Genomic DNA, 14639 nt, shown 5'->3' with positions numbered 1-14639 from the left:
AAGACTAGACAATACATGTTATTGGACATTGGAACAATTTTTTAACGTAAGCTTTACCTGTCCATATATTTAACTAAATTGCTGTAATTTTTTGTGTGTACTGATTATTGTACAGTTGAATTGTTAAAGCTACAAAATCATCTTTCTGTAGCTCTGTTTTGGTAACCTGAATGAAATGAATTTATACCCCAAGAGAGTCCTTCATTCAAATATCCACAGGAATAAAGTTCCATCTTAATGCCTTAAATCATCATTAGGTTGGAAAATTTTAATGAAATGTTGAAGATTGAATAGACCTGTAGACTAGTAATATGTTTACTTACAAACTTGTCCTCTTCTCTGCTGTCTTTTAGTCTTTGTTACTACATGTCATTCACATGCTACCACATTCACTTTGTTACTACATGCTATTCACATATTCTTTTTCACCTGCAAGACATAGGAGCAATAGATACTACTCATCTGCTACCCAAGATAAATAGCAGAAATCCTGTTTCAGGGAAGTGAATGATGCTTTGTTAAATACAAACACATGAATGATAACAAAGTTACTTTTTTTATAGTATGGTCTTTCAAAAGTTTTGACATGCCGATCTTGCGCTAGTAACAATCTCAGAGCTATTAGTGATTACAAGAGCTTGCAGAGCTTAGGTGAATTACATCAGCCTGGAAAATATGTTGTTGTTTTTTAAAAAGATACAGAATGGGTGATGTGAGGAAATGGATGGCAGACAACCTATCTCAGATAACAAGAAAAATATTGACCAAGTGCTGAATCTATCAATTTCCAAAAACCTAGACAATGACAGAATACCAAGAGGTGTCTATTGAAGTACAGGGCACTGATTTTTTTGCTGTGGCAGATCATGGGAGTAAGAAATAAGCAAAAGATTTCATGCATCCTAACTTTCAGATGCTTTTGATGGTATTTTAAATTCTGATATTGGCAGTGGCAGAAGACAGATGATGAAAATAATATTTACCAAACACATAGCAATATGGATTTACTCTCAACCTTAATATCTCAGACCAGCAACCATTCTCATAGGACTCTTAATGGTTTTAAGAGAATAAATTTCTGAGCATCATTTGCTGATTACTTTTCATGTCATTATGGCGCATATGTGGAAATCTAAACTACTTTAAGCAGTCTACTTTAAACAGTTTAAAGATTGCACAGAAACTGGGGGAGTTTATGTAAAAAGTACCAAAGTGTTAAAGTTTATTGAAAAATAAATCATATGAAGTTCAGCAGAGATAGGGAGACTACTTAAGAGTTGCCAGCTATGCAGACATAATATGGCAGACTCTACCTAAGCAGTAGTTCCTGTTGCCAGCTGCAGTTGTGACCACTCTGGTCACAAAGTGAACATGTCATCAGTTCTATAGAATCTGAAACATGACATGAGGATGCTTAAGCTTTGTACTAGAAGCAAAGCCTGGAAAAAAAAATCCATGGAACAATCTGTCTGCTCTTTTCAGCTTTGGTAAGAGTCTAGCTGAAGAACTGTAACAGTAGACATAAAATGTTCAAAATACCATGATGGAAGATACAAGAGTTGCAACTGAAATTACAAGAAACCAAAATTTTTTTAATAATTCCTGATAGATTTCAACCATTCCACAAGGGAGGATTGAAAAGTTTAATTTTCTTAGTATAGTGAGGGGAAGGCAGAAAGGAAAAAAAGTCACATTCTGTAATGTAAAATTATGTGTGTATAATTAAGAGTAACATAAGCAATTGCCATTCTGGAATTTTTTCCTCTTCTGTCTCATCAGATTGTCTCCAGGAATAACTTGTACCCGTTACTCTTCATATTTTGCACACGACTCCTTCTAAGAAAGGGAACCTCTGTCTTGTCTTTTAGGGACAAGATTACTTGTGGAGACTTTAAGAAGCTGCATTAGCAGAAATTAATATTAATACCAGGATTTTTTATTAATTTTTATATCTAAAACTAGTGAACGACAGGGCTGGGATATATAGAGATTTTATAGAAGCTACTTCTTTCAGACTTTTGAAAACATGTTATGGAAACATTTTTCAGGAATAGTTGAAGAAGACTTGATTGTACCTTGAGGCAGACTGATAAAATAGACACTGAATTCTGTTTTTTCTGTAGTTCTCTATTGCTTGCTTGGATAGTATTATTCATTGCAAACATTGTGGATGTAGTTGTCTTTGGGGAAAACTTTATTAGTTTGGTATCGAACTTAAATATGCTAGTATATTTTTGCTTGTGTGGAACCTCAGTCCTAACATCAGCATGATAATAATTGCTGATGTGTATTTCATACTATTTGTCTTTTTAGGGTAATGTTTCTGTCCCTTCAGAGTTTGGATGATAACCTTAGATTATCCTAACAGCTTTCACTTCAAAATAGTACAATACTTTCATCTAATCCTAGAATTTTACTTAATATAATGTGGTTCTCTTTTAACCAATCTTCTGTACATTGAAAATGACAAGTTAAATGTACTTCTATCCCAAAGTACTACCTTCCCTTTTGAAAATCAGCAATTCAAGTTAGTCCTACCAATCCGCAACCTAAAGTTTTATGCTTCTTTTGAATTAAATGCAGTTACTTATTTTCTGAATCAATTTTGAAATTTTCATAATTTTTTCATCTAATCATAGAATACCAGGTTGGAAGGGGACCTCAAGAATCATCTGGTCCAATGCCTCTTGGCAAAATCACAGTCTAGACAAGATGGCCTAACACCCTGCTCAGATGAATTTCAAGTGTTTAACATAGGGAAATTCACCAGTTCTCTTGGGAGGTTATTGCCATAGTTTTTGCTGTGAAATTTTTTCGTCTTGTGTCTAGATTGTCTCCAGGAATAACTTGTACCCTTACCCCTCGTATTTTCCATGTGACTCCTTGTAAGAAAGGGAATCTCCATCTTCTTCATAGCCACCCATTAAATGCTGGAACCTGATCAAGTCTCCCCTAAGCTTTTACTTGTGGCTGAACAAATGACTTCCCAGTCCTTTGGTTCTCTATATGGCCCTGCTCTGGACCTCTCCAGCCTGGTTACAACTTTTTTGACCAAAACTAAACACAAAATGTGTCTTCTATACATGTTGTTTTACATATATTATTTTAATTGTATTTTAACTTGCTATGTAGTACCATGAGTCTCTCTGGAGAGGGAGATGAAATTAAAGAAAATTCCTTATTTGCTCAACCTTTTTTTTTTTTTTTTTTACTGTAGGGAATATAGTGTGAGTGTATGCTACATTCCAGCTGACACAGTTGAGACTTCAAGTTTTTACATGAATTAAATGAAAAATCACATTCATCTAAATTTTTATTCTGGATAATCATTGCTAAAAAACTGCAGCTGTTGCAGAATATCTGAAACAGATTTGCCTCTCTGTGGGAATTACATATACACATGCCTTCCAGAATTTACTTTTTTTTATCTCAGAAGAGAGCAGAGTGCACAGTATGGGAAGATTTAGTTACTAGGAAATACTGACTCCTTGAAAGTCCAACTTCCTGGATGCTTGAAATTGTTTTCCTTATGCTTCATATTGATTCATAGGGGAAGGAGATTAAGCTGAAGATGACCCATCTGCGAAGTTCCCTTCTGGCTAAGGCATTAAATCCTGAAGAGAAGGTTGATTGGAAAACAATGAGAAAGAAAGTTTTGTGTAATGAAGAATATAATGGAAGTTATGAAACATTGGTACAACCTTGTTTCAGAGTTCATTTCTTAGGAGAAAAAAATCCTTCTCATTCCTCTGCTTACAAAAATTGTTTTAAATTCTGTTTAATGATACTTTCTTAAAATCACAGCAGCTATGTTAACTTCATGGAAAATTTGATCTCTATTAGGCTTCTGTATGTCAGTATGAATTTGCAAAGCAAGGAAGCATGAGAGCACTGTAGGAATAAGAGTTCTCTTAATAGCTAAATAAAACTTTATTATGTGTGGATCCCAACTATGAACATTATTAAAATACAGAAATAGAAAAATAGCTATGTGGATTTAGATTGGCAGAGCCAGACTTTTCCTTGATAGCTATTCCAGTTTATATTATTAAACTGATTTTGAGATTCGGAAGCATACTGTTTTCTTGCAGTTTCAGCATTTTAAGTAGCTGAAGAAGTATGCTTTACAATAATTTTTGTCAAATTTTCACCCTCTAGGATATACCTGCATTCATGATAGATAATGCATCTTTATATTCTACTAGGCAGTTGGTCCTGATAACAGTTATTGACCGAAGAGAAGAGTGATACAGAATGGTCTATGCTAATGGGCAAAAATGGCCATAAATCAACCCCCCAAAACAATATAAAAAAATAAAATTATATTTAATAAGTCATCTGCATGGATCCTGAAAGTGTAACTGAATTCATGTAAAGTGCTTGATTGAGAACAAACGCCTCATTAATCTTAAATGGTTCAGCTGGAAAAAGTTAGTGAAGTCAGGAAGAATAATGACTGGCATTACAGAGAATGCAACATACTGTACAATGAGCAAAGATGTGGTCACCCAATAGCTATACTACATAAACATGGAGTACCTTTGTTATTTAGACTACAAAAGTTTTGGGACAGGAAAGAAATAGAAAGAAGAGCAAGTCAGGAAACAGGTAAATACACTTCATGATCAGGTACATTATTATCATAAGGCCACTAAGAAGGAGGCTGTGTGACTTTTCACAAGTGATTCTTGCATTGTTCTCCACAGCACTGCAGAAACTGTTAAGTACCTCATCTGATAAGCTGGCACTGATTTTGAGAACAGATCCTATGTTGAAATAGCATAGCAGAATTTCTTTTTCTATAGATGAGCTTTTTCATGCTTTGCATATTACTTATGGATAATCAGTCTTTGGGTTTATTTGCATTTATGGTTAGAGTAGCCCCCTATGTAATTTGAAGGATTTTTAGTTTCTTTTTCCCAAAGGCATCAGAAAGTGGCATGTAAGAGCTTTTTCCACATTCCTGCTCACAAGCTGCCCTATTCCACTCCACTGAAAATAATGATTTTGAATGTTCTTTTTGTAGTGGTGCCCTTCTCTCTAATATGGTGTCATAATTTCCATTATAAACTGCTGTTTTCAGAGCCTGCTATCTGCCAAAATTAACTCAATACCTGTGAGTACAGTGTCTTAATTTTCAGACTGATTTTTCTACCAAGCTTTAGATGCATTTGAATATTGTTAATAAAAGAAACTATTGGACAGGAAAATCTGGCTATAATAAAAAAAATTAAAACCCTGAATATTTCTGTGGTTCTTTGTTTTCAGAAAAATAAGATCTGATTATTATTTTTTAAATTTTTTTTTTTTTTAAACTCTGGATTTTTGCAAACCTCTGCAAAAAAGCTGACTTATTGTGAGAATTTTAAATGCTGATGTCCATGTATGGACACAGATGAGGGGAGCATTATATTTCCTTGTGATTTTGGTATTATACTAGTTACAGGTTATTTATTGCTTGCAAAACTCAACCTTTGGAACAATTTATTTTAACAGGCTTGTAAATATGGGGTTTCTCTGATGCTGTCACAGAAGCCAAACTGAAGACCATTAAGCTCAAAAAATATGTTTTTAACTTAAATGCCATAAGGCTTAAACCCAAAGCTCATTTTGACCTTTCGTTCACTTCACTGGAGTTTGCCAAATCAACCTTTGCCACTGATACCCGTGTCAAAAGCTTTGGTTGCCTCCAGCTATGTGGGTATTCTCATATTACAAGGAAGAGATTCCCTGCAGGGTTGGTGATACAGTGAGTTATGATTTCAGTCAGATGTAGTTTGAGTCTGGTTCTGCTTGGAGATGGAATTGGACCAGAGAACCTCTCTCAAATTAATCCAATCTTAATTTATCCTCAAAGTCCATATGTGATCTCTAGAGGTAGTGCTGCAAAGTCATTGAGAGGAAAAACATGCTATAAAAAGCCAGTAGCAGGATATCTTGACCTGGCCAGCTTGTATTTTGCTGCTTTCTTAAATGTACAGCTTCTGAAGGTACTCAGGTCAAAATCTAATATTTGCTGCCTACAATAATGGGAATAAGCCTACATATCATATATAGATATATCTTAGATACACCATCATTCCTGTTTTGTTTGCTAAGCATTTACTCTTACTGTTAATAGAATCATAGAAAGGTTGGAAGGGACCTTATGGATAATTTAGTTCAACACCCTACCATGGACATGGTCTTTCACTAGAGCAGGTTGCTCAGGGCCACATCCAATCTTGAATATTTCCAGGAATGTCTGGAATTTCCAGAAATATCTACGACTTCTCTGAGCAACCTATTCCAGTGTCCCTCATGATGAAGAAGTTTTTTCTTGTATAACATAGACCTACCCTCGTGCAGTTTGAAGCCTTATCATCCTTCTTGTAGCCCCTTTAGGTCATGGAAGGTGCTATAATGTCCCCCTGAAGCTTTCTCTTCTCCAGCTCAACAACTCTCAGCCTGTCTCCACAGGAGAGGTCCTCCAGCCTCCTGATCTTTTTCTTGGCCTTCTGTGGACCCACTTCAGCAGGTCTTTGTTATGGTCCCAGAGCTGGATGCAGCTGTTGGGGTCTCTTTGAGGGCCAGAATCACCTCCATTGATCTGCTGACTACACTATTTGTGATGCAAGCCAAGGTATGGCTGGCTTTCTAGGTTGTGAGTCAGCTCACACCGAGCTTCTTGTCAACCAGCAGCCCCAACTGTTTCTCACCAGGGCTGGCCTTGATAGTTTCTCCACCCAGCCTGTATTTGTTCTTGGAATTGCCCCAGGTGTTTTCCTCTCTGTAAAAGTGATTTTTGCAGTCTCTTTATATTTTGCAGGAAGAATTATCAGTTTTATGTTTTCAATGGCTTATTTATTAGCATTTTGGGAAAGGTAATCTCATTCCTTTTGACTCCTCTTCAAAGGAGAAAGTGTAATCTTTCTTGTTCAATTGTATGGGAACAGTTGCTCTTTCTACTATAAGGATTTTCTAGATCTGAGTGACTAATCACCACTATGACAGAAATGACTTCAACTTCAGGGATCTAATAGTCTCCATTTTATACTTTATGGATGTGTGTTACTTCATATATGTACATTCTAGGGAGAAAGGACACATAGTACCCACCCCTGTCAAGTTGTGAGAGTTTTTTTACTCCAGTTACCTGAATGAGTATTTTAATTCTTATTTCAGTCTCAGCCTTAGTTCTCATTCCTTCTCTGGCTGTGGAATTGTCTCCATATTCCCATTTTCCATCTCAACCCCCCTTCCCTGTCATTTTGAAGTCTTCTTATCCTAGCCAGCTCTCTCCTGCTCTTTATGGTGTTAGAGATCGCTGTTAATAATGCTATAGACAGTGTAGTGAAACGCTACTTGTGCTTTATACTGTTGCTTTACCTTGGTATGATATGGAAGCTGCAACTGCAAGGAAATTGTTTGCTATCCCTAAGTCAAGGGCAGGGCAGACTGAATGTTTGCAGGATAAGTTACTAAAATGTGGAAATTAGGTAGCTGATGATTTGTAAACTTTAAATTCCCAAAGGTCTTAAACAGACTTGGATGCAACTGCAAGAGTAAAATGTTCATCCATAAAAAGAAGCACGGCCACCTTCTATTTTCAAGAACCTACTTTAAGCTTGCAGCCAAAGATCTTTCCACATGTTAAATAGATATTAGCCTGTGGTTGGTGTCTCTTTCAAGGAATTAGTCAGCCTCCATAATCAGTGTGAACTTTAATCACTTAAAATACGAATGAAGGTTGTGACTTATACTGGTAGCATCTAGCAACTCTGTTAAGAATGGTGCTCGTTGTCAGGAAACTGAATCTGAATCTTTTACTAGATAAACATCAATTTTTCTGAAGTTTATTATTTTTTACAAATATTTTGTCACTAAAAAAAAGAAGTTTGTCTCTGAAGGTAATAGCTCAAAGTGGATACAGTAGTGGACTTTGAATTGAAATTCAGTAATTTCAAAAGCTATTTTCCAAGTTAAAATTATGCCCTTGGTGTAGAAAAATTAGCATAATTATTAGTGGACCATTGCTGAAAACAACATTTTCAAGAGAAACACCAACCCATTTCGCTTTACACAAGGATAAATATAGACACAATTATGAAAAAGCTGGGAAAAGGAGATGGATAAAATGTAGCAATGCCATATCCAAATGCACATCTGTGTTAATAGTACTGGGAGTGTGACCTTGGGCATTACAATGCAATGGAGAAAAGAGATGGAAGACTAAGGATATCTATTTTCAGTTCAAAGGTTTCTATCTATAAAGCTAACCAGAATGGCTTGAAGAAAACGTAATGCGTTTAACAGCCAAAGCCCTACAATTTTTATCTATTTGACTTAGCTGTAGCAGAGTTGAACATTAGATGCCTGTTTTGATTAGTTGTTTTTAGAGGAGACTAGTAAATTGGCATTATTGTGACTCATCTTTGGAGCAGTTGACTCTTGAGACTGTTTTGACCTCTTATTAGAAATATTTTGGGGAAAAAAACAAACCCAAAACCTTTCCTAACCACTTTTCTTAGGTTTTTAGATGCTAGTTGAAGTCAATTGGCTTGAGCTGATAAAAAATGGTGGAAATACATTACTTACTGAATAGATAGAGTCCTAATTGCTGCTTAAGACATTATCATGGAGTAGTGACTTTAAATTGTCTGAAGGTTTAGATTAGATATAAGGAAGAAGTTCTTTACCTTGAGACTTGCCAGAAAAGTGGTGGAAGCTCTATCCTTGGAAGTGTGCAAAGCCAGTTGGATGGGGCTCTGAGCAACCTGGCCTAAGAAGGTGTTCCTGCCTATTGCAGGGGAGTTGGCCTAGATGATCTTTAATGTTCTTTCTAATGCAATGCTTCAAATAACTAGCCAAAATTTATTGCGACTACTTGAAAATATTACTTCAGGTAAAATCACTGCTAAATAAAGCTGTGACAAAAGTTACCATAATAGCTTATTAATTGAATGATAATAATATATTAGTAAAGCTTTTTTGTTTGTTTGTTTGTTTTTTGGGATCACAGATTGGGAAAATTAAATATATATATGATATGTAATACATATTTCAATGTGTGCTTAGTGCCAAGCATTTGGATTTTCCTTAATATCTAGGTAGTGTTTCTGCATATGAATGTTTAAAACTGCAGGTTATGTAGAGCAGTAAGATGTGCTAAAAGAATTAAACTAAAGTCTGTTCTAGTCTGTTATTATTGTGTTCACAGCAAAAAATTAATACCTGATGAAGAATATGTGTCTTGAGCAGGCATTCCTAATGCTTTCTCAATCTCCTACGATGTGGAAATAAGAAATTGTCTTAGCCAAAGGCAGTATCTTTCTATTTACTTAGTAGAAAGTAACTTTTGTTGGATTTCTTTTTCATGAACTTAGGCAGATTCTCTCTCAACTAGTGTAAAATTTTAGCACCCACATCTGGCAAACAGATATGTACTGTATGAAGAATCTTTCTGGGTTTTTTTGTTTCTTTCTTTGTTTTGAATCTGCTACTAGTTTCCTTCTACTACCTTCTTATTGAAGTACCTAGCCATGCCCTTTTCCAAGTCTCGTTTTTCCAGTTGCATCTGTCAAACATTGCACAGTCTTTTTACTGCCTTGACCAGCCGGCATGGTTATCCCTTTTGCAGAAGCTGTAGCAGAAGACGTTAGCTGAAGACAAACTTTTGGCTTATTTTTAGTGAGGCCTGTGAAGTAAGGGCAATCAGAAATGAACAAGTCTTAAAAAATTACTGAGATAACTTGGAAAACAAGATATAATTAGAGAAAATTGTAAGATACTGAAGCTAGAATACAGACAAAAGGATTGCGGAGCAGTGATGTCAGTTGCTGATGTAGAAAAGATCTTGGAGATTATTGTCCATGTGCTACACAAGTCATGGCTGTGTAAGCGCATCTCCCCAGATGTGGGATAAAAATGAAACATATTTTCCCTGACATCACTGAAGATCTCTTCTCATTGCATTTCAGAAGGGAGAACATGGCCACAGATGAAGTCAGTTAGGTGGAAAAATTGTGGTTGTTTAACCAACTATAGATGGAAAATGGCAAAAAAGAAAGGGACAATATGGGGCTTTTGATGTTTATCATGCATAAAGTAAAAAGGAAAAGGCTTAAGCAGGGTATCTGCTTGCTAGTTTAAATTAAAAGCTCCCTAATGGCATGGATGCTAAAGAACTGCAAGAGATTATTAGGTTGGTTATGGAAACTACATTTTAAGAGGAGATTTTTGAAAATGTGTCAGTCACAATTTATTAAGAGAAAGATATATTTTATTTTAAGTTGTCTTCCACTGACCTAAGCTTGAATTTCTTTTTCATTTAACTGAGTAAATGTAATTATTTGGAGATGCTATTGTAATTTACAGGGCCTTAGCAATGAAGAAATAGCAGTTTAACAAGAAAAAGGATTGTGTGGTGCATAATCATAGTTTTCAATAAAAATAACTGTTAGATGACTAAATACCTATTCTTCTGCTATGGCTTGGCAGAATTCTACTGCCTTGCTGTGTCAGACAGCTTCCTGTCTCCTATGGAGACAGCTATTGCTGATGAAGTAGGCATGGAAATATGGAAATGTGAAAACTGGTTTTTGTAAGCCTTACTGTGACTATGACTGAATTCTGGCAGACACTAAAAAAATACCCAAAGATAAGCAACTGTATTAATTTTAAAATATAAATGAGTGTAAACAGGCTTGGGTTTTGCGTAGTATTTATCCATGCAACAAAAATTAATATGCAGCTTTGCCTGAGTAGCGACATACCCTTCCAAAAAGGGTGATCCATCTTTTGGATGGATGTACCAAAGGAAGCATGGTTAATTCACACTGACTTGAGGTTTTTCCGCCAGTTTCTTGAAGTGATTGAAGCAGAGAAGTGAGATTAGGGTTGCTGGTTGCAAAAATGGTATTTTTGGGAAGAAAAGGGGAAACATTTAGTCCAGAAATAGTGAATATGATATGTATTGTTATGAAAAAAAGCATCATTTCCACAATGATTTTTTTTATCTTTTTTTAATCTTTTTTTTAATCTTATTTTGTGAAAGATAAAAGGAATGTTACTGTATAAAACTTGTGAATTATATATGGATATGGAGATATCTTACTTTATACAGGTACTGTAAGAGAAAAAGCCTTCTTGTAATTCTAGAATGTTATGGAGATTTTTGAAGGAGATGAGCAATTTAAAATGGTCTAAGATTTAATTTAGATACGTATAAAATAATATGCTTATGAAATTATTATTTAATGCAAATACGAATGACAAAATTACTTGTTTAAAGGATTTGCAAAGTAATAATGAATAAGAGATTGGATTCCTTCTAAGGTGATGCTTTATAATGAAATACATTCTTTTCCTGACTTTTACATAATAGGCTGACAGCAGGTAGACAGGGATGCGCAGACATACTCCTTCTTTTTGAGAACACAGAACCACAGAATCATAGAAGAGTTTGTGTTGGAAGGGATCTTTAAAGGTTATTTAGTCCAAATTCCCTGCCATAAGCAGGGACATTATCAATTATAGCAGTTTGCTCAGAGCCCTGTATGACCTGACCTTGAATGTTTCCAGGGATGAGGCATCCACTGCCTCTGAGCAATCTGGTCTGGTGTTTGACTATCCTTACTGTCAAAAACTTTTCCTTATGTCTCATCTATATTTAAAACCATTTCTCCTTATAAAATGTTTTTCCCCATCTTTTTTATAAGCCCCCTTTAAGTATTCTAAGGCCACAGTGAGGTCTCCCCAAAGCCTTCTCTACTTTTCTCCAGGCTGAACAGCTCTCTCAGCCTGTCTTTGTAGGAGAGGTGTTTTTGGAGCACTGGACTACCTCAGCAGGTCTGTGTCCTTCATGGATAATAACGTGGGTAGTAGTTACTAGTTCACATGCTATTTCACTGCCACCCATGGCATGTGTACATTTATTAGGAATATTAGTCTCTGTAAATGTCAGGTTCTCTGAGTTTCATTAATTGTAGTATATTGAGTCAAGTTAAGCTAATAGCCATGTCATCTGTATATAGGAAAATATATTGCAATGCAGACATAATAAACAAAATAGTTTTAATGGGCTTTAAACCTGTGTTCCTACCCACACAGTTTTGTTATGAACACTGGTGAACTTGAATAGTTCTTAGGGATCTAATTGTTTATAGTCTGTGTCCAGCAGACAGTGAACAAGTACCCACCAACACTTTCTGCTCACCAAAGATACATACAGGTGTTTCTGTAGAGGACAGAATATTTGGTTCCTATAGGTCCTGCATAAGGGTAATTTTTTAAAGCTTCTAATGAGGGTATTTAGAGCCATCTTCTCTTTTGCTTGGGCTGCTCTCCTCCATTCAATTTTCCCTCTGTTTTTTTTTCTTTTCTATTTTTAACCTAATGTCGAAGCTCTGTAGTTGGTAGGTAAATATATGACTTCTGTCTCTTCCTGTGCTGTTTTAGCTTAATTTCTTAGTAAAATTTATTTGTAAAATTTCTTTAGGGCCTTGGATTCTCAGTGTGGCTACATTAGTAAGTTCCACAGCAAATGACCTGGTGAGAGTTTTTTGTAAAAGTGAAAAATATCCATTAGAAGCAGAAAAATGTCATCATTTGTCAAGTAACAAATTTTTAAGTGACGTAAGAATGTCAAAGCTCTTAAAATAGGAGCAAATGCACTCTTTGTTTTGCAAAGCAGAGTTAAAGTATTTTTGTGGCCAATGTTAAGAAGGTGTTCAGATTAGCAAGCATTTATGAGGAATCCCCTGAACTTTCACATTTGAAAACGGAGAATGAAAGTTTCTCCCTGCATGGATTTTTGATGAGTTAGACTTATGCTCTTTTCCCCAGTCTGCAGATATTACTCTATGTATAAATCGTAAAAGTTTGTGCTCTGCAGAACTGCTGTCTTGGCTTAAGACAATTTAAAGAGCTGGACACTATAAAATTAGTTACCTCCTCTTACCAATCCCTTTCCACCTATAAAGAACAAATGTGAGTAAACATAAGTGAAAAAATAACAGTTTACTAAAAAGCAAAACAGCAACAAACTAACAAACAAAAAAAAATCGTAAAGAATCACTAGATACAAAATCACTACTCTCCTGAAGCCCTGGGAAACAAAAATAGACCCAAAGTGGTGGAAATAGCATTTACAAGATGGTGCCCTCCAGGATGCCTGTGTGGTTTGGAAGACATGGGGAGAATGGCATGAGCTCTCTACCCCACAGTCAGTCAACCACACCATCTGGGAGACAAAGGGAAAGAAAGATGGTGGACAGAGAGAAGCTTCCTGGGAAAGCAGGAGCTTTTGGAGTTGCTCTAGTGGCAGATAAGTACCCATGCATGAGGCGTCAGTGCCACCACCCGCTGCCTCCTCCTGATGCCTGCTGGGCTCTGCTGGTGTTGATGCTGATGTCCACCACACTGCACTAGTATTCAGGGAAGGAGAAGAACTGGTCTGTCAGATGTGGGGTGACCTGGTCCCTGGAAGGGGTGCAGGGATCACTCCGAAACAGTGTTTTATTGCAATATGCTGTTTTTCCAGTTGGCTACTATTGCAAGCCCAGAGAAAAAACCAACTTTACTGAAAGTGGGGTAGTTTTGAGCTTTTAGGTCCCTAATTTATTAGTCAATATATACTTCTAGAAAGGGAAATGTGATCTGGAACATATTAGGTCCCATCCTGAGGTTGTTGTGAATAATGTTGTGAATAATGAACCTCAATTCTCTTCTTTAAAACTCTACAATAATATTCAGTAGTTAAAAGGGTGCTCCATAAGAGGATGTTCTTTTTTTCGTAGTTTTGGTTGGTAAAGCAAAAATTTTGTGCTTGAATAGTAAAGAGAATCCAATTGTCACAAGAAAGTGTTTTTCTATGGTTAGGAAAGATGTTTTTCATAGGAAATGTTATATATCATTCAAATAAATTTCTTACAGACATTTGTAGCCGTCATTATTTTTAAGATAAGATCAGACTGGAGTATAACAAAGTTTTTTGGGTTTTGTTTTGTTTGTGTTTTTGTTTGATTTGCTTGTTTGTCCTGCAAGGGCAACTTAAATGTAGGGGTTCAAAGGACATGGTCTCATATAGGTATACTGTCACAGAATATCTTGACTCTATTCGTACATTCATTCTTTTAGAAAAATGGGGGAAGAAGAATAGCTATGTTCAAAACATTTTTTCATCAGCTCCTTTCAAGGGATAAGAGATAAAAAAGAGAATTAGAGGAAAGAATAGATTCAAAAGTGAAGGAGGCTGAAGAGGAGGAGTGAGGTGTGGGATAGACGAAAAGAGTGTATCTGTTCAAAAGCTCAGTTTTAAGTAGAGATAGGAAAAGCCATGTTTTTTAGCGTGTTACCTGGGGACTGCTGAACACCTTGCCAAGTGCCCTGAAAGAGATGGAGTTGTACTGAAGATCAAAGCAGTGGAGGTATACTGCAGGGAAAAGAAAAAGAAAAAAAAATTTAAGCTAGATCAATAGCTTATGGGTCAGTTTCTCAGTAACTTCTGTTAAACTCATTATGTGCCAGAGTACTTTGTTTTCCCTTTGTAAAATGTGTGGCAGTTTCCAGCCTTTCTACAGCAGTACTGATTAAAAGTGTAGGGGATTTTTTTTTTTTTTTTGTTTTTTGGTGTTGATTTTGTTTGGGTTTTTTATTAC

The 14639-nt window shown here is 35.9% G+C and overlaps 1 protein-coding gene across 3 annotated transcripts in view; it reads left to right on the top strand.

Moving 5' to 3' along the window:
• Positions 1-14639, top strand: part of KDM4C (lysine demethylase 4C) — a 251603-nt gene that overhangs the window by 155748 nt on the left and 81216 nt on the right. The window lies entirely within an intron of this gene.

Source organism: Agelaius tricolor, unplaced genomic scaffold (assembly GCF_023055355.1).
Source record: "Agelaius tricolor isolate 1412-34295 unplaced genomic scaffold, bAgeTri1.0.p SCAF_4, whole genome shotgun sequence".
Lineage (NCBI taxonomy): Eukaryota > Metazoa > Chordata > Aves > Passeriformes > Icteridae > Agelaius > Agelaius tricolor.
The sequence above is the reverse complement of the archived record's forward strand: the minus strand, read 5'-3'. Positions and strand labels throughout refer to the sequence as shown.